General features: G+C 40.2%; 1 long non-coding RNA gene across 1 annotated transcript in view; it reads right to left on the reverse strand.

Annotated features, from left to right (window-relative positions):
* The window catches only part of LOC146001749 (uncharacterized), a 50,378-nt gene extending 31,122 nt beyond the window's left edge, over positions 1–19,256 (reverse strand). The window contains exons 1-2 of the long non-coding RNA XR_014443598.1: positions 19,088–19,256; positions 13,915–14,020 (exon numbers count right to left, since the gene is read on the reverse strand). This is a non-coding gene — a long non-coding RNA (uncharacterized LOC146001749). The remainder of the gene's footprint in view (positions 1–13,914; positions 14,021–19,087) is intronic.
* Positions 19,257–20,219: the final 963 nt, after the last annotated feature.

A 20,219-nucleotide genomic window follows, 5' to 3' on the forward strand; every position in this document is an offset into this window, starting at 1 on the left:
AAGATTTCAAATGATAAGAGAACCGGTTGAGTTGACTACAGATTTTCAGCTTGCCCTTCAGTCACTTCAGTAGATGAAAATACAAAAAATAAAAAAAAAATACGTACGTGTGTGTGGCACATCGTTCCCGCGAGAGAGGTTTGCAAAAATCACGATATACATTGGCGCTCGGGACTTGGAAATAATGCATATTCGCTCACCACTGTTGCCAGCTTAGTCTCTCTCTTTATCTTACAGCAACATTGGCATCTTTATTTTTTTAGTTGTAGGTGGGTTGCCAACGCACTCTAGTTAATAATGCTACATATTATACACGCACACACATACTGTGTTGCTATCTATCTATCTATCCCTCTCTCTTTTACGGCAGTATATGTTTGTTGCCGACTCTTTTTGCTCAGTGTGTGTATGTTACGTCAGTATATAAATTAGTTAAGCCTCAAGTAAGATAGCTCTTGCCAAGTAAAAAAAAGCTGTAGGTAAATATTAGCAACACTATCGGTTGTTTAACTTTTCCCTCTCTCTTTTTTGTAAAAAGCTATGGCAAAATACCAGTAGGTTGGCAAATTGCTTTATGCACTGTAAAACCTCAAGCAGTATTGCCAGCTCCTTGCTTGAGGTTAGGTTAGACCCAAAAACAAAAACCTTGCTGACTTTTCAAGTAAAATGTTGGCAATACTCCAAGACAAGCCTCAAGCAGTATTGCCAGCTCCTTGCTTGAGGTTAGGTTAGACCCAAAAACAAACCTTGGTGATTTTTTAAGTGAGGAGTTGGCCACACTGCGAGCGCCACCGAGCGCCATTTTCGGGCGTTGAACTCTCTGACCTGCTCTACTGTCTTGCGCAATTTTCTTTGTTTTTATTATTTTTCATTGATATCTTGTGTGAAAATTCTCTTTTTTAAACTGGGAAAGTTTAATGCAGAATGAACAAAAATTGTACGTTCCTTGTGTGTTTTAAAACTTTCACAATAAGACATTAATTAAATGAAAAGATTCATTTGCACTTATCAATTTGGAAAACCCCCGTGAGCCAAGTAAACGAATCATTCATAAACCCTCACCCAGGAAGCAGCACTCTTTCCAGTTAAAAAGTCATAATATTGAAACTGCATATTCAAGATAATTAATTTGAATTATGGAGAAAACAAAATCAATCTTCACTGTTGTCTGTGTTTACATACTTTCTGTCGCATTCTTGAATATATAATGCACACTCAGCATGTGGCTTGTATCGACAGAAGAAACAAAGTATTTCGTTTTGTAAAGGACGTTGATAGTGGAAAATAAAGGAGGGCAGTTGAAATTACACAACTGAAAATAGGGTAGAACGGGGCTACTACGCCCATGGGGCTTTTCCGCCCGAAATAAGAGGACAGTGTTACTGCGCAAACGCTATGCGCAGCGGAGACCTCGCCCCGCTTTCAGTCGGTAGCTTGGTTCATGTGCGACAACATCCATTGTTTGGTTCCGGCTATCCGATTCCTGTTTCAAGAAAACCAGGAGAATATATTGGTGAGGTACGTGATGTTCATTGTGTTGCTACCCTTCATAAAAACATGCTGCTTATAACTTAGAAGCTAGCATCTACAAATATTGATATATTCCCCGTGAAAATCATTATCTTGGTAAAATGTACGTTAGTGTATATCCATGCACAAGAGATGGCGCGTTTCTTTATCCACAGTCCTCACACGGCTAACGATTACAAATTTCTGTATTTGGGGCTATTCCGGCCACGAAAAGAGGGGTTATTTCCGCCCATATGCAAAGTCAAAGTTCTTTTATATAAATAATTTTATTCCTTCATATAACTAAACATAGTGTTTCGTTCTTGCATTTCAGATGGTACGGACGTACAAACGTAAAGGTCCGGGCAAAAAATGGACGGAGGAAGATATGAATCGAGCCTTTTCCAGTGTACTAAATGGTCATGTATGAGAGGAGCAGCAGGTCTTTTCAGAGTGCCTTATTCAACACTGAAGGATCGTGTTCATTTACATAAACGTCAGGAAGCATTAGGAGAAAAAGTAGTGTCTACATCAGTTGGCCATCCCCACAGTTTTCAGTTAGGAGGAAGAGAAGGATTTTGTTTCCAGGTTAAAGAACTTGGCTGAAAGAGGTTTTGGGTGCACACCGGACCAGAGACGAAGGACGGCATATGTACACGTATATGCCACTATGAAGGATATAAACCATCCTTGGAGTAGTGAATCAAAATCTGCTGGCAAGGATTCGTTTACAGGTTTTATGAAGAGAAATAGTGACATCTCGCGTATTAGGCCTACTAAACACCGCCGAGGGAATAGTGAGTCAAGTGACGAGGTACTGCCAATCCAACTCGAAGATGTTGACGAGGAAGGTGCACCATGTGGATTCTATGGAGTAATGTATTATTCTTCGAGATCAACATCGAAGGGTGGCTGGATAAAGTGTGTAAGATGTGGAACATGGTTTCACGAGGTGTGTGTTGGTGCTGTTGGCAGGAACAACTTCATTTGTGGCAAATGTTTGTTATACAAATCATGAAACATTTTGAGCGAAATAGCTCCATTTACCGGGCGTAATATCCCTGCTCATTTTGCGATTTTCAATTTTATTTATTTATTTATTATTATTATTATTTATTGATTTATTTTTTTTGCGAAAATTTAAAATCGCCATATCTCCGTTCCTAATTGAGCTAGGAAAATCATTGATAGCTCGTTGGACTCGGAATGAAGTCCTCTTTCCGATTCTACAATACAAAACGGGGGTTTCCATTTAAAATTTCACAGTTGCCCCAAGCCCCACCCCCAGGAGGCGGGGGGTGGGGAATCAAGTGTGATATTATTGAATAGCTTTCTTTCACTTATTAAACACGTATTTTTTCGTTTTCCAATTCGATGTGTACTTCTCACGATATGTGACCGTTCCGGGACTTTTGGACCACTCGGTATATAAATACTTATTGTAATTACTTTCGCTGCCTTTTGCATTGGTAAATAAGTTCTTCCATACGTTTCATAATTCTCGCATGAATTAAATAGTACAGCCATGTGGAAAATTCCTTCTTAACTTAAAGGACAAGACAATATATCCACTATACAAAGCGAAGTACAGGGTGAGTAGTTGAAAGTTTGGTCAAGTCAGATACAATGAAGGCAAAGGGGGACAGAAATGAGAGAGAAATAGGGGTATTACATCAAGACTGACGCAGGGAATGACAGAGAGGAGAAAACCATGAGCAGCAACAGATCTTTGAGGGGCCAAGACAGGCCGGGGGGAGGTCTCACGCGGCTGAAGACCCCCTCGAAATCCTATAAATATCCTATTTAATTAATGTATAGTGGTAATGAATTTACTTTCTTAGCAGAATTAAAGATCTTGTGTAATATGTAATATACTGAGAAATTCATCTTCAGGGCTTCTACTCTCCAAACCTTTTCGACTTTAGATGGCGGCTGCTGATAAGGGACGAGCCCCTCCCGAAAAACAAATTCTGGCTACAGGCCTGGAGCAAGACCTGCCAATTGTTTTTTTCAATAGGTGACGGCATCGAGTCCCTTCGCCACCTTTTTATAGAATAGAGTGAATAGAGAGAATTCGGATTAGAAATTTGATTAGAAGAATTGAGGAAAGGATTACGTGCGCGCACTCATGAGTGTATGAGAGGGAGAGAGAAAGAGGGAACAGAAGTACAGGAAAAATGTATGTAAGGGATAAATAAGAAAATGTACACCAGCAAAAAGAAATGGGGAAAGAAATACAAACGAAATCGGGGGAGAGAGGGAGAGAGAAAGAGAGAGAGAGAGAGAGAGAGAGAGAGAGAGAGAGAGAGAGAGAGAGAGAGAGAGAGAATGCATGTTTGTGAAACAAGGGGGGCAAGGCCCTGGAAAATGAAAGTCAACCAAAAATTTTATATTTCACACATATAATTTCATTTTAGCCACAATAATATGTGTTAATTATTGCATGAACACCATAAATTCAAAATTAAGCAATGTTTTTTTAGGGAACAGCACTATTTTTGGGGAAAATGTGCCTTGTTTGTCCCCTTGGAAAAAATACCTACCTTGCCCCTCCCTGGAAAAAAATCCTCCGGACGTCCATGAGTGCGTGTAAGTAGCGATCATCCAGAATAAACCAGGAGGTAAGATAACATCATTTTATTTGGTGACATTACCCCAAATATGTATACAGGATGTCTGAAAAGTAATATCGCAAACTGACACAGGTGAAAGTACACGATAATAGAAGCAAAAAAGTCTCAGTAAACATAGGTCTGCAAAAGAGCCGTTTTCGAGATAATCGCGAATGTGTGATTTCAAGCCGCCACTGACTTCATTGTTTGTAAACGTCGTCCTAGTTGGTAAAATGTTAATAATGCAGTAAGAAAAGTGACTCCCACAGTACGATTAGACTGGGTACTGATTGTATCCATCCTATTTGATTACAACACCACCTCACGGAAATCCTCTGTTTTGTAAACAAAGAACAAACCTCGGACCGCGCAAGGAGTAAAGCACTCGGTGTTTACAAAATGCAATCAATGACGGCTTGTACCCACATATTCCCACACATTATTGGCATTTTACCAACTAGGACGACATTTACAAACATTGAAGTCAGTGGCGGCTTGAAATCACACATTCGCGATTATCTCGAAAACGGTTCCTTTGCAGACTCATGTTTACTCAGACTTTTTTGCTTCTATTATCGTGTACTTTCACCTGTGTCAGTTTGCGATATTACTTTTCAGACACCCTGTATACATATTTGGGGTAATGTCACCAAATAAAATGATGTTACGAGGGTCACTATTTATATTTTGAGACTAACAATGAAAAAACAGGAATTTGGCATTGAAAACTGCTTTATTGTTTTTCGAAGTATTCTCCTTTATGGTCAATACACTTTTGCATTCGTTCGAACCATTTGTCAAAGCAGTTTTTCCAATTTTCTTGAGACACCTCCATAATATGGTTTTTGAACGCATCAACGGCGTCTTCCGCCGACGAAAATCGTTGTCCACGCAATTTATTCTTGACATTTGGGAACAAGAAGAAGTCATTGGGTGCCAAATCAGGACTGTACGGCAGATGACCCATCAATTCGATTTTTTGACTGTTCATAAAGTCTGTTGTTAGACGAGATGTGTGACAGCTGGCATTGTCTTGACGAAGAATGATCCAACGGCGTTTGTTTGTTTTCCGTATTTGACCGAAGACCTCTGGCAAACAAATTGTTGTGTACCATTCAGAGTTGACGGTTCTACGTTCCTCTAAAGGCACAGTTGCCACATGACCAGTTTTCCCGAAAAAAACAGGCGACCATTTGTTTCGATGTGCTTCGAGCGCGAACAACTTTTGTTGGATTGGGTTCATCTTGAAACAGCCATAAAGTCGACTGCTGTTTACGTTCCGGCTCATATGCATATATCCATGATTCGTCACCTGTTACAATCTTATATACGTCTTTTGAAGCACCACGATTGTATTTATTGAGCATTTGTTTGCACCAATTGACGAGAGCGTCTTTTTGAGTTTTTGTCAAATTGTGTGGGATCCAACGAGAACATACCTTTCTCACAGCTAAATGATCATGTAATATTTTATATATGCTGGTGGAACTAATGCCTATGGTTGCCTCAATCTCACAGTATGTAACATGACGATCTTGCAGTATTAGGTTTTGCAAAGCATCAATGTTTTCTTGAACAACAACTGATTTTGGATGACCTTCGCGAATCTCGTCGGTGAGCAAATGGCGGCCACGATTAAATTCGTTATACCAGCGTTTCACAGTGCCAAAGGATGGGGCTTCATCGCCAAATGTGGAAGTAAGTTGATCGATGCACTCTTGTCTTGATAATCCACGTCGAAAATCGTAAAAAATCATCGCACGAAAATGTTCACGAGTTAATTCCATTTTATTGTTGTCGCGCAATCTCCAAGGCAACATAAACAACACAAATGAAGCTATTGACAAAACATTTGAAGTACGTTATGGTCAATAATGCCAGACGATTCCGTGCAAACGTCAAATCGCGCCTAACTTCAATCAGTGTTGCCAAGGCTCAAAATATAAATAGTGACCCTCGTATCTTACCTCCTGGTTTATTCTGGATAGTCGCTACTTACACGCACTCATGGACGTTCGCAGGATTTTTTTCCAGGGAGGGGCAAGGTAGGTTTTTTTTTTCCAAGGGGGCAAACAAGGCACATTTTCCCCAAAAATAGTGCTGTTCCCTAAAAAAACATTGCTTAATTTTGAATTTATGGTGTTCATGCAATAATTAACACATATTATTGTGGCTAAAATGAAATTATATGTGTGAAATATAAAATTTTTGGTTGACTTTCATTTTCCAGGGCCTTGCCCCCTTCGTCGTTGTGTCCTCGGTACCTCGTAACTCACTGTCTTTTTGTGTCCTGTGTCTTTCCCCCTGCTTCCACGGGTCAATCACCTCGCGTCTGGTGATTCGCCACACCACAGTGGCTGTCGCTACACATACATACATACGTACATATATATATATATTAGCAGTTTTGGCGGTCATGCACTATAGCAGAGCCCACTTACCATGGTGCACTCCTTCTCCCGCCCAAACAAAATTTCATGGCAGAGCGGGGATTTGCCTCTAGGCTAAGCTTAAGGGCCCGCAAACACAAAAAATGGGACGCTGAAGGGGCAGAAGTGACAAATACCATCGACTATTAAAAGTCCTTAATATTGTGATATTATCAAAATAAAACAACACGTAAACTCCTTTTTTTTTTGCTTACTTCATGGATGAAGGTAGAAGGAAGGGGTTTTTAGGGACAGTTTTAGGTGAGTGTTATCTTGTTAATCTAAGGGTATTGTTTTATCGAAGTTTAATTAATAATTTTTATCAGGTGTGTCTATGTTTTAAAGTTTACAAGTGTTTAATACAGAGCGTGCAATTAGTGGAAGTGAAATACAATGATAACAACACGGTTAATAATAATTATAATAATATTATCGACAGGACCCAAGACAAACGATAGCCTAGGCTCGGGGTACAAATTTTATAAATCCCCCCTGGTTATTGGTACACCTTGGTTGCAGAGATTTGTCATATTAAATAGTGCAACACATTAGTGCGATTTAATACGTGGGTTGGACATTTAATAGTGAAAACACTGCTGTATATACGCCATGAAACGGAACCGGTGCTTGTCGCTTATACCATATGTTAGCTTGATACCTGAGCTATCTCCCAGTAAATTGACTCTTCCTTCCAACACTAGGCGCATGCGCAGTGACGAGAGGAATAGAGTATCATTGAAGTTGGCGGTCTAAAGTTGTGTAGTCAGACTCAGAACCCCACTAATGTGAAAGTTCTGGTGATTCTCGCCATACCTCCAGGACATACAGTCAATGCGCAGCATTACCACAGACAAGTTAATTTTATTAACTTGGCTGTGGTATTACTGTTCATTTTTGGAACATAACCTGCGACCTACGTTGCGAAAGAAGAGGAGACACTCAAATACTTATTTAGGAGGGGTTCAGGGGGTCCGGACCCCGCCCCCGAAAGACTTATAAAGTACTAAAATTAAATAATGAAAAATATATTCGTTTAGCCTTTGTTGTATAATTTCCTCTGAACTTATTGGAAGCCATGGACTATATTGGGATCATACGGCTTTGAAGAACAGGAAGGAAGTATTTAGGTGGTGCGGACCCCCCTCCCCACCCGAAAGACTTATTAAGTACGAAAATTAAATAATGTAAATATACTCGTTTAGTATTTGTTGTATAATTTCCTCTGAACTTATTGGAAGCGGATAATACGGATTTGAAGGACAGGAAGGATGTATTTAGGAGGGGGTCCAGGGGTCCCCCCCGAAAGACTTACCAAGTACGAAAATTAAGTAATGAAAATATTAGCATTTGTTGCATAATCGATGTTATTAATTTCCTCTGAACTTTTTAGAAGGGGTGCCGGACCCCGTGGCCGAGTGGTTAGCTCATCGCGCTGCAATGCTAGGGGTCCCGGGTTCGAATCCCGCTCGGGCTTGGATGTTTGTATTTGTCCGAATAATAAGAACCAATGTGAATACAGTGAAACTTGACATGTTTGAAAGATTGTGAAAAATGTGTGAATGACGGGGGATACTGCCGAATAGGAATATATATATAAAAAAATGGTTAGCACATCACGCTGCGACGCTAGGGGTCCCGGGTTCGAATCCCGCTCGAGCTTGGTTGTTTGTAAATGTCCATTCATCAATTTCATCATTTCATCCCTCATCCCCATCTTCACAAATTAGCAAAGAGGCACAAAACGAGAAGTAAAATAAACTAAAAAAATCAATCAATCAATCAATTTTAGAAGGCAAGGATTATATTGGGGTCATACGGCTTTGAATGACATTACAAACAAGGTTTATGTACACTACTACTAAAATAATATGCATTAAATATTAATCAGAAACTTACTTTTCTCCAACTACATTTAACATCATTTTTGTTATTCGATAAATATTCAATTATGTATTTGACATTAATTTCATTGCCAGGGCATTTGTTTTTATGTATATTATTCCGATCTTAACTACAGGTAAGCTATGTAATGAATATGCGCTGTTATATCTCTGTTCTTATACAGTTGTTTTGCCTGTTCGTGTAATAATAATATATGAGACACTTGGTTCGGACACCCCCCCCCCCCGAAACATATTTCTAGATACGTGCCTGGCCGGACACTGTCTGCTGAATTCTCCCTTCATATTGCAGGACAATGCTCTGGCGCATGTAGCGCAACCTGTGGCTGATTAGTTAGCTCGATGGGGCTGGCAGATGATCTACCATCCCCCATACTCCCCCAACTTAAGCCCTGTGACTTTGATCTGATCCCTCAGGTGAAGGGCATTCGCTTCCAAACTGTTCCAGAGATTCTTCAGGCAATAGAGCGCTCCAATAGAACAGGCACTGCTACAGAAATACTACGACTTTCACATCACCGGCAACGGTTGCACATAATGCTGGTGACTACATCGAAGGACCGTAAAAGTTTCACAGAGGTATCTCTTTTGTATCATTTGTAAATTAATAGTTGCCACTACTTCCAGAATGCCATCCAACATACGTACGATACCAGCAGTAAGATTTGCTTAAATAGAAGTTAGGAAACTGACACGAACAACACGCTCGTCCTACGACAATTCTGGTTTCGATTGCCACCTTGTAATTACTTATAAGCTTTTTATTTTCGTTCAAGCTTCGAGGCATTACAGAACTGGTCTAGACCACACATGCGAAACAGTAAGTTCTATCCCGAGTGGAGTCTGTAGTACGTGAGACGAACGTTAAGAGCAGCCAGCAGCAGCGGTGGGCGGGGCGCTCGATTTTTCAATCTTTGCGAGATCTGTCTCCAGGAAGGAAAAAAAAAAAAGCAGGCGTGCATCTCTCCTTGTTGCGTTGTTAGGTACGCAATTACGATGGCAAACACTGCGCGTGCATTACATCATGGCGTTGCTGTTCCACTTACCACCGAGCTATTGCGTCATTCTGGTGGCCTTCACGGTCACCACCTCCGTTTGCAAGGTCGGACAAGTCTTCCAAAGATTTGCATTATGATTTCTGTGTTGCTTTCATAAATCCCCGTCCGCTATTGATTGCGAACATCTCGGGTAGCATGTTGAATGGGATCGTTTCCAATAGATTGTATAACAAGCGTGAAATTAGAAATCTGAAACTGTCAACTGATTTTCAAGAGTGATGCATGCATGGGCGTAACTTGCGGCTTTACTTTGGGGGGGGGGGAAGAGTCCAACGGTTTCCATTCCGTATAGGACTATTTTGATAAATAACTGTTAAATTTGCAAAATCATAAAAAATACTCTTTATTAGTTTGCTCTTTAGATTCCCGCAGGTTAACCAAAGTATCCTTAACTTGTAAATTTTGTAAAATCTGAATTGGGTTGGTGCGATGCAAGGTTTTTCCAAGCTTAATTGTTGTTGATAGATTTAATAAATTTCCGTCTGTTTATTTTTTATTTAAAAAATTCTGAACACAGGTAAAATCTATTTGATATCAGGATATCAACAAAGAAAAATGTAAACTAGCAACTAAGATGCACCCAAACACACACATACACACGCACAAACATTGTATAATAATAACCAGGGTAAAACCAATATTTATTTACTCTTCAGTTCCTTGATGCCGTTATGAAAGTGTGCTTGAATAGATGGAAGCCTGGAGCATTATTTAAACGTATGAGTGTATTCAAAATAGTGTAAACTCTTTAAATCTTGTAGTAGATTTACTGGCACCAACAAATGGTTGATGAAATTGCAAACAATACATAAGCATGAAAGATAAATCCAAATTGAACATTCAAATAACCAGAGTCCCTACAATTTAATTGTGCATATAATGACTGGAACAACTGGTTACATTCATTGAGGCCCCTCCCTCCAAAAAAAAACCTATTTCTTTCTATTGTAGATACACAGAAAGAAATTCATTTGCGACTTTAGACAGTGAAGGTGTGCCTCAGACAACTAATACTTCCTGTTTACGATATCATTGTTTGTTTATCTGCAGGTTGCACAAGGTAAATTAGAAATTTTTATATTCTTATGGGTAGTATCACTCTTCTACGGTAAATCTATGTTAATGTCTTTAATTCGTGGCGATTCTTACTTAAAGCAGGAGGAATTTTAAAAATGTTCATTGGAAGCACTTTTTTTATATCTATTAGGTTAGTCAAAAAGTAAATGCAATGTTTTTCTTTTCTTCCGTAGGTTGGCTGTACAGCTTTCTGCGCTGGCAAGCCGATAGATAGTATCGTTGTCTTCGCCTGTGGCAGGTTACAGCGTCATCACTTCAGTTCGATCTGCAGTGTTACCAAGTAAACATGGCTGCGCCACTGTCCGTGTGCACCACAGAAAAACAGCGTTCTGTAATCCGTTTTTTGTGGTCTGAAGGTGTACCAGGAGCTGAAATCCATAGAAGACTTTCATCACAATACGGTGACAATGTTTTACCTCTCCAAAGTGTTTACCACTGGATTGAAATGTTCAAAAGCGGTCGAACAAGTGTAAAGGACGAGTAAAAAGCAGGTCGTCCAGTCACTGATGACAACATTGAGAAAGTCCGTGAGCTGATTCTGAATAACCGACGAGTGACTGTTGATGAAGTGGCAAACCATATGCACGTTAGTCATGGTTCTGCATATGAAAATATCCATAACAGGCTAAACTTTCATAAAGTCTGTGCGAGATGGGTCCCTAAAAACTCGCTGACGAGAACAAGCGAAATCGTGTGAGAAACTGTCAGCAATTATTGGACAGAGATGCTAACGAAGGTGAAGCCTTTTTGAAACAAATCATCACTGGAGATGAAACATGGATCCATCACTTCGAACCTGAGAGCAAACGCCAGAGCATGGAATGGAAACACCCTGAATCTCTAGTAACAAAAAAAAGTCAAGCGTAAACACTCTGCAGGTAAAGTGATGCTCACACTTTTTTGGGACTCAGAAGGGGGTAATTATGGAACATTATGTGGAAAAGGGGACAACAATAAACAGTGAACGATACAGTGATATGCTTTCGAACAAGTTGAAGCCTGCAATTCGAAGCAAACGACGAGGTCGATTGTCGGAAGGCATTCCTTTGTTGCATGGCAACGCGCGTCCCTATACCGCCGCCAACACCGCTCAAACTCGTCAGAATCTTGGCTTCGAGGTGTTCGAGCATCCTGCATACAGTCCCGATCTCGCCCCGTCGGATTACCATCTGCTCGGTCCAATTAAAGATGCTTTAAGAGGCCGATGATTCGACAGAGATCAAGAGGTGATGGAAGCGGTGCACACGTGGCTTGCTGCTCAACCGAAAATCTTTTTTTCTAAGGGTATCGGAAAGCTTGTGGAACGTTGGACCAAGTGTATTGAAGTGCAGAGGGACTATGTTGGAAAATGATATCATTGTAAGTTTTCTATTGTTCCTGTAAAAAATTTAAAAAAATGATTGCATTTACTTTTTGACTGACCTAATAATAATAGCTTTGCGTGTGATTGTGGAAATAGGAATTATTTTGTTTGGAACAAGTGTGATTCAGAAGCACATGGATTAGTTGATTGAGTTTGTGATTTAAGTCCATTTTATGCACACTAAGGCAAATCGGATCTGGGCCTACAGTTTACAGTTGGATCCGAACCACTATGTGCCTCCACCGGGTATCAAACCCAGGACTTGACATGGAATGAAAGTGTACGAAATGAAAAAAAAATCAAAAAATGAGGAGTATGTGATACCATTATCTGTTATATGAAGGGGGCGAGTGGGAATTTTCCCTTCAGGTTTCTGCATCCCCTTTCTGGTTTCTAATGTTTTACTCTTACGGGAGGGGACCTATTGTAAAATTTATACAATAAGTCATATGCTTCAAGATTAGTTTCTGGAATCCGTCACCCCTGATTGAAAAAAAAATTGAATATTACACTGATCTTATATCTTCTACCCCTTACGTTGTTACGAATTCTTCATATAAAGTGATTTGTTAACTGGTAGAATCACAAATAAATATAAAGCCGATAGATCTTTGTATCACGTTTCTCCAACAGCATATACTCTCTTTGTAAAGGAAATCTTTTCATTTCCCGCTGGATAGAATCAAAACTTTTCATGAGGAAAATGCATTCCCCTTTTGACAATAGAATGGTAGTAGCTACTTGATAACATAAATGGACCAAATTAATGGTGATGTCACAGCAGACGACAGAGCACGATTTGAGTCCAAACAAAGTGGTTACGTGTTTCTCTCCCATTTAAAAGCATTGCATTTTCCATCGGAAGGTGTAGCTTTAATTATTGTGACAGCAGTTATGAAAAAGAAAATGTGATGCGTATCGTACATGAATGTAAAGATGAGATTTCTGAGAATACAATATATCACACATACCTTACAGAGAATAAGGCAAAGAATAACCGGAGTAAAAAAAATCATGACTTTTTAATATAAAATCTAAATTTTTCCAGTTCCGAGCACAGCCGAAGCAAGCCCGAAGCACAGCCAATCTCAAGTGCAGTCACGCTGCCGCCATGGATGATGAGAAACAAGCAGCCTCACGTGACTGCAGCGGCGCCGCCCATTGGCTGCCATTCCGGATCGGTCGCCGTTAGGAGCATTCGCTTTACTCGATTTCCAATTTCATTTATTCTTTACATTCTCATCTGTAAGGTGTGTGTCATATACAAACGTATTCTCCGAAATCTCTTCTTTACAATGATGTACGATACGCATCACAATTTTGTTTCATAACTGCTGTCACAATTCTTAAAGCTTCCTCTTCCGATGGAAAATTCAATGGTTCTGAATAGGCTAAAACTACGTGACCGCCTTGTTTGGATTCAATCTTCCAATGTGACGTCACACTAATATGGTCCATTAACTCCCAAGAGATAATGATTGATTGATTGATTTGCTTCATTTTACTTCGCTTTTTGTGCCACTTTTGGCTAATTTGCGAAGATGGGGATGAGTGATGACGTGATGAAATTGATGAATGGACACTCACAATCATCCATGCCCAGGCCGGGATTCGAACCCAGACCCGTGACGTCGTAGCGTGATGTGCTAACCCCTCCACCACGGGGGGTTTAAGATAACCTGCAGACTTCTGTCACGGAAATTCCGCGCGTTTCTGCGGGGAGACGCGGTAACAGAACTTGTGTTGTCTGCTTCTATTGAAATCAAATAGTGTAACGCCCACTACAGGGAAACGCGCGGAATTTCCGTGCCAGAAGTCTACAGGTTGTCTTCAAGGTTAACGCCCACTGAGACGCCTGAAACGCGTCTGATGCGTTCAGCTGCTGCGTTTCCCCGGGTCTCAATGGGCGATATGCTTTACATTTGGAGCCATGAAGTGCACAGTTTCAATTGAGAAGCTACTCACCCTGTTTCCGTTTTCTACGCAGTCCCTCGCCTCGGCAGAGAGGACCAGCGCCTGCAAGAAGAGAATTCCCCACACGATCACCATTGCAAGTGCTTCCGGCAGGAACCTGAAACAAACAACGGCACGTGGGTTTCTCGCATCGAACGCTCCTCCGCCCAGCGGAAGTTCGTGTGTGAGAGGTGGGACCATTAGTGGGCAGGGTCGCTTCCTGCATAATCAGGCATTGTGTTGTTGATGGAAGTCCATTCATGTGGGAAACGACAGGGCTGAGGGAACCGTAACGTAGATTAGCATGTTACGTAACTGGACTCAAAGCATTAAATGTTTTGTGTGTCGTGTGAACGTTTCCAAAATGCAGGACGTATCATATCAACATCCCTGTTGACAAGGAAAAAATATAAAACAATCCCATATGTATGCATGGAAGTTGCACGAATTCATTGTTGTGACTGCAACAAACCTGTTCTCAAAAACTAACAAATGTGAATACTTTAGTTAGGCATAAGCAGGGTGCGAAATCTCCGCAGGTTGGGGCGAGACAGACACACATTATATATATATAAAGTCATTAAATGTGTCAATTATTAAATAATCAAATTATATGACAAAATAAACATTATATTAACTGTCCTTCATTCAAAGTGTAATTGCAAATTGAAGATTTTAATGTTCTACTGATGCTATGAACAATGATTTGGCTAAGGGGGAGGGGGGTCAAAAATTAAGAGACATTAAGAAGATAATAGTTTCCTGTATAAAATTCACATATACACGCCATTCGTGTTTTATTAACATATTTATATACTTCGCGTTTACTAACGAAAGGCGAGGAGAGAAGAAATAAGAAGTGGGTCTAATTTCTGTGTTCTGGGGATTGCTAGGTTCAGTGTCCTCAGAGATGAGGCTCTTTGTTGTCCGTTCTTTTTGTATGTCGTCGATATTATTCCAGTGAAGTATATTCGAATGCCAAACTAATTGTTTATGTTTGTTGTTTAAACAAAAACTCTCCCCCGGAAGAGTTTGGTGGGAGGGAAATTTCAGGACAAAATCGTTGGTGGGGGAAATTCCCCTGTCCCCCCCGTATTTCGCACCCTGGGCATAAGGTGAATTTTATTTTTAATGCAAAAGTAGAAAATAAGAATGGATGGAATATGATACTGTAGTTCGCAGTTGCATACATAAGGACATGAATTGCAGTTTTCAGAGCGCTCATTGTCCCGATAAGCTCTTTGGTGAAAACCCACCCTGCAGTTAACACCGTGTGGAAAGAGTTCATAAAGGTCTGTGCATTTATTTCGTTTCATGTAGAGATATGAAACTTGCTAGATGGACATAGAGACCTGTAATCATGGGCGTACCTAGCGGGGAACAAGGGCGTCCTCCCCCCCCCCCTCCACGGAAAACAACCGGTAAAAAATTGAATTTGGTTCACTGTACTTCTGGCATTGGAAAGTAAAATAAATAAAGTATTGCCAGAAATTCAAAGTATATTCCTTACCCTCCCTTGTAAAGTATTGTTTACCCACCTGGAAAGAAATTTTGTTTTATCCCCCGCAAGAAAGAAGTTTTGTTGTACCCTTCCTGGATACACCCAATCCTGTGATGATTGGACCATAGATTATATGTAGCACAATATGCATTGAAATTTATCGTACAAGCAATTAACCTACCTAACTTGTACGATAATTTTCAAATCTTTTCCTTCAAATGGGCATTGATTGAATAACAGTCGTCTGGTACTGCCTCTGTTATCAGTACACCTCGTAATTCATCTTGCTAAAAAAGTAATTTAATCCACTCCAGAAGATAAGCTTCTTAATATTATTCCTTAGCCTTACTGTGCATAAAGTGGACTTAAAACACCAATTCAATCAATCAGTCATTAATATTATTCCAATTTTATTTCTTTTACCTCGCTTTTCTAACTCTTGGAATATTTTCAAGGATGGCGAATGATTAAATAAATGGAGTTTACACAATGATACATCCACTGAGCCGCCTTTGTAGCCAAGGGCATCGAGTATTCCTTGCCAAAGAAGATTCCAAGTTCAAACCATGTTCTGGGCATGAGTGTCTCTCAACTTCATCTACTCAGCATTAGTATACATCGTCAAGATTAGCTATGTGTGGAAGAAAAGCGACATAACATTAGCACACAGAACCCGTTGAATATATATTCACGAAACACGGGTCCATCTTGAATTAAAGGAAATAAACGTCCCTGCCCCTTTAAGGCTACCTGAAACAAATAATGCAAAATTATTTTGAAAATGTTAATTATAAAATGCCTTGATTTTATCCTAATTTTAGTATGGGAAATTCCTTTCCTTGCTCTTAAAAATTATACCCCCGGTCGACAGCCATCCATTAACCGTAGTGTTGTCGAACATGAGGAATATGGGCGTTTTTCAATTTGAATTTGCAGATTTATATATTTCTGGAGCCTCTGCGTTGGCATAATGGTAACGTCGTCGCCTTGTAATCAAAGGGTCCCACATTCGATACCGGATGGAGGCACATAGTGGTTCGGATCCAACTTTAAACTGTAGGTCCAGTGCCGATTGGCTTACCTGTACTTCTGGCGTTGGAAAGTAAAATTAATCAAGTATTGCCACAACTTCAAAGTATATTAATTTCCTTCCCTTCTAAAGTATTGTTTACCCACCTGGAAGCAAGTTTTGTTTTATACTCTGCAAAAAAGAACCAACTTTCTAAAAATAAGTATTTTCATTTTGCTCATTTACATTCCCCCTTACATGTTGCAAACCCTTGATTATATTTTGTCCTTTCGCGGGGATTAAATATATATATTACATCTTATATAATCTTAATTTGTATTTGACTTGCAGTTGCATATATGACACCTTCTTAGTGTGTAAGCGAGCCCTTGTTTTCACTTTTGCATTTGTACTTTTTTCTTCTTTTTCTTCTTCTTCTTCTTCTTCTTCTTCTTCTTCTTCTCTCTCTCTCTCTCTCTCTCTCTCTCTCTCTGGCAACCCGCTCCCCTTCGTCCTCTTACAACGCTACAGTACTTGCTCCGAGTTGCAAGCGTGCATACATGATCGCTCTTTTCGCAAATAAGATAATACCCAGGCTTGCTATACATACACATCCAGTGCTAGAAGTGAGGTGAATGCTGGTATTCCTTAACTAGTAAAATTTTGGTAAAACATCCCCCAGTTGCTTTGTTGTCAGCGTGTAGGATCACAGGAGCATCCCTCAGTTAACCCCAGGCCCGACCAAGATCCCTTCCCCTCCGCACCTAAAAATTTCCACTTCAATCCCTGCCCACAAACAAACCTCCAAGATCCAAATGCGTAAAAAAGAGTTCGTTGAATACCATAGATGAAGAGTGACATGCGACTATAAAGGCGCTTGTCATCTCTGTGAATCAAGCTGAAGTGGTCTCTATCTCCAAGTGTCAGGAAAGGTGACTAAGAGACGCTTATATATCCAGTTTCTCATGGAGACGCACCTTTGCCGAATGAAATTATTTAAAAAAAACAATAGCGGCGATTGATTATAATAGCATTTCCATTGTTGATAAATAGTCCTTTCGAGCCACTCCGCAGCGGAATGGTTATCACAGCACCAAGGGTGCCAGGTTCGAATCTCATCTTGGGGATGGTTGCTCTTTGTGAATGTCCCTTCATGAATTTCGTCATATCATTACTCATTCTCATCATCAAAAGTGGCAGAAAAGGGACGATAAACAACAAATATCGAATCAAATCGACCTTTCATACAAGGAAAGATGATGATAAGGATGAGTTGGTTTATTTCACTTCGCTTTTCTGCCACTTTTGACTAATCGTGAAGATGAGGATGAGTAATGATATAATGCAACTGATGAAGAGACACCCATGCCCAGGCCGCCATTCCAATACGGGGATCCGTGGCATCGTAGCGCCTGTGTGCTAACCACTCCGCCACGGAGGTCGGTCCATACAAGGAAAGGTTGCACACTCCTCTAATATGAGGTATCACATATCGCCGCACAACATTACATTAAACTATCCTCTGCCCAGAAAGAAATAGGAAATTGACAAGGGAAACGTTGTTCGATTAAATATAATTTTGTCTCTTCATTCTAATTCACGGGCAACCATTCACTGTTAATGAAACACAACTACTATGCAAGAAATCAATATTCTATCACATAAAAAAGAATTAAGGAATGTTAGAGAATTATACTTTAAAAACAAGTGTCGTGTGGACTATTACAAACTTTTTTTTGTCACTTTGTGATGTCAGACAACATGGCACAATCGGCTCTTGCAAAGCTTATTACCAAAAAATGAACCAAAACTCGAACTGTTAACGTTAGCTAAAACCTAATGACAGAGTTTCAAAGGTTCATTGCAGATGAAAAATGACCCCAATTATTTTGAGCGAGAACAAAGAATGAATGGGGATACACAGGGTGTAGAGGACATTAAGACGGACAACTTTTCTTCGTGGGTCTCGGTTTGAGGCTACAAGCCCTCCCAAAATAGCATTTTCTATCCTGTATGTATGCAACCTGTGCAGATCCTTTACTCTCTACCATCGTTACATTCATCTCATGTTATTTCAGCCACTTGCGTCCGTATTCCATACAGGCGTAACAGCCGTCTGTCCCATAAGTATCCTCGACACTTTCATAAAAGTTTTTGAAAGTTTGTTTTTAAGTCCATTTTATACACAGAAAGAATAATCTAGACTGGACCTACAGTTCAAAGTGGGATCTGAACCATACTATGTGCCTCCACGGGGTATCTAACTCGACTTTGATTACAAGGCGACGACGTTACCACTATGCCATCGGGGAGGCCTTTTAAAAAAATGGAACAAATATAAGTTAACATCCTTGCCTCAAAATTTCAAGTTTGCGAAAAATGACGGGCTTTACCAAGAACATTCTTTTCATTTTTCGTTTAATACCTTTGAGTCCGTAATTTTTTCTCGTGAAGCATACGACTTAACATTGAAGGATACTTGTAACTTACTATTTTTTCATTCAGGTGTACATGACGTGACAAACTTGCTTTACTCAAGCTAAAATGTATTGTGCGTCAGGTTTACGAAGAAATTTCGAACCCTGCCAGAAACTTTCTCAAATGCACCAACTTAAATCTCTTCTCGTTGGCCTACTGATAGTACTAATGTATTTGCTGCTATGTTTCGTACTTACGTGTAACTGCAGTTTGGATTAATGAAAACCTGTAATCGGTATTGGTTCTAGGAACGTATCTCGTTGTCCCAAAATACAGAGAGCACTGTCACAGAAAAGAAGCTTGTTTGATGTCGACCTTTCCACACTTGGAGTTTACGATGCTCATTGTCAGTCGCTTGAGAATGAGACCTCGGTCGCCAAGCCACGACGCAGCCGTAAACTCAAGGTTGAGAAAACACTCTCGCTTCCTTTTTATTACTGGTCTTGAATTTTATGAATGCTTTGCAAACAAAAGGGAAACAAGTTGAGGACTTCATTCGCGAAGTTTGCGATTTTACTGTGAAGAGTAATGTGCGTTTATGAATAAACAATGAAATGTAAGTCGAGTCACTGTGAACTTTTTAATTGGTGTAATTTATGTACAAACGAAATTTATGTTAATAACGAAGCGCTTTTCACAAATGGAATAGGCTTGTGGCACGCTTCGAAAATAAATGTTTGTTCGAGTTGAGCATTGATAATTCGAGTGTGGAAAGTACACTGCTCCACAAAACTTAAGCAACTCTGTACAACATGGGATAGGTGAGATGTGGTGCCCATTCAACACTTGTATGAGACATGTACAAACGTAAGGAAGCACAGGCAGTGCGAGTGCCCTCTATAATGCGTGAGCAACACCTTATAAACCAAGATTAACAGCTTGTGCCTGCCAGCGCAAACCACAGCCTAGTATTGTCCCAGTCCTCAATCAGTTAAGTGGTGGTTCGTAAGTGGGATATCAAGTGTAGACACCTTGAAATGAATCGTAGACATTATTTGAGTGACGTTGACCGAGGTCGAATAATTGGATGACTGGAAATGGGTCGGTCCCAAGTGGAAGTGACACGTGAATTCAATGTGAATAAAAGTGTCGTGTCAGATTGTGGCTTTGCTTCCAAAATGGTCCTACTCTCAGTAGACGTCATGAAGAGGCCATCCGAGGATGACATCAGCAGCTGATGACCGATTTCTCACAATCACTGCCAGACGTAACCTCCAAGAGTCCTGCTCTCATCTGGCAAATGATTTGTTTGAAGCTACGGAACAACGTGTTAGTCGTCAAACTGTTCGTAGGCGGCTGAATAAAGCAGGACTGTATGCCAGGAGGCTT

Source organism: Lepisma saccharinum, chromosome 17 (genome assembly GCF_977018435.1).
Source record: "Lepisma saccharinum chromosome 17, izLepSacc3.1, whole genome shotgun sequence".
Lineage (NCBI taxonomy): Eukaryota > Metazoa > Arthropoda > Insecta > Zygentoma > Lepismatidae > Lepisma > Lepisma saccharinum.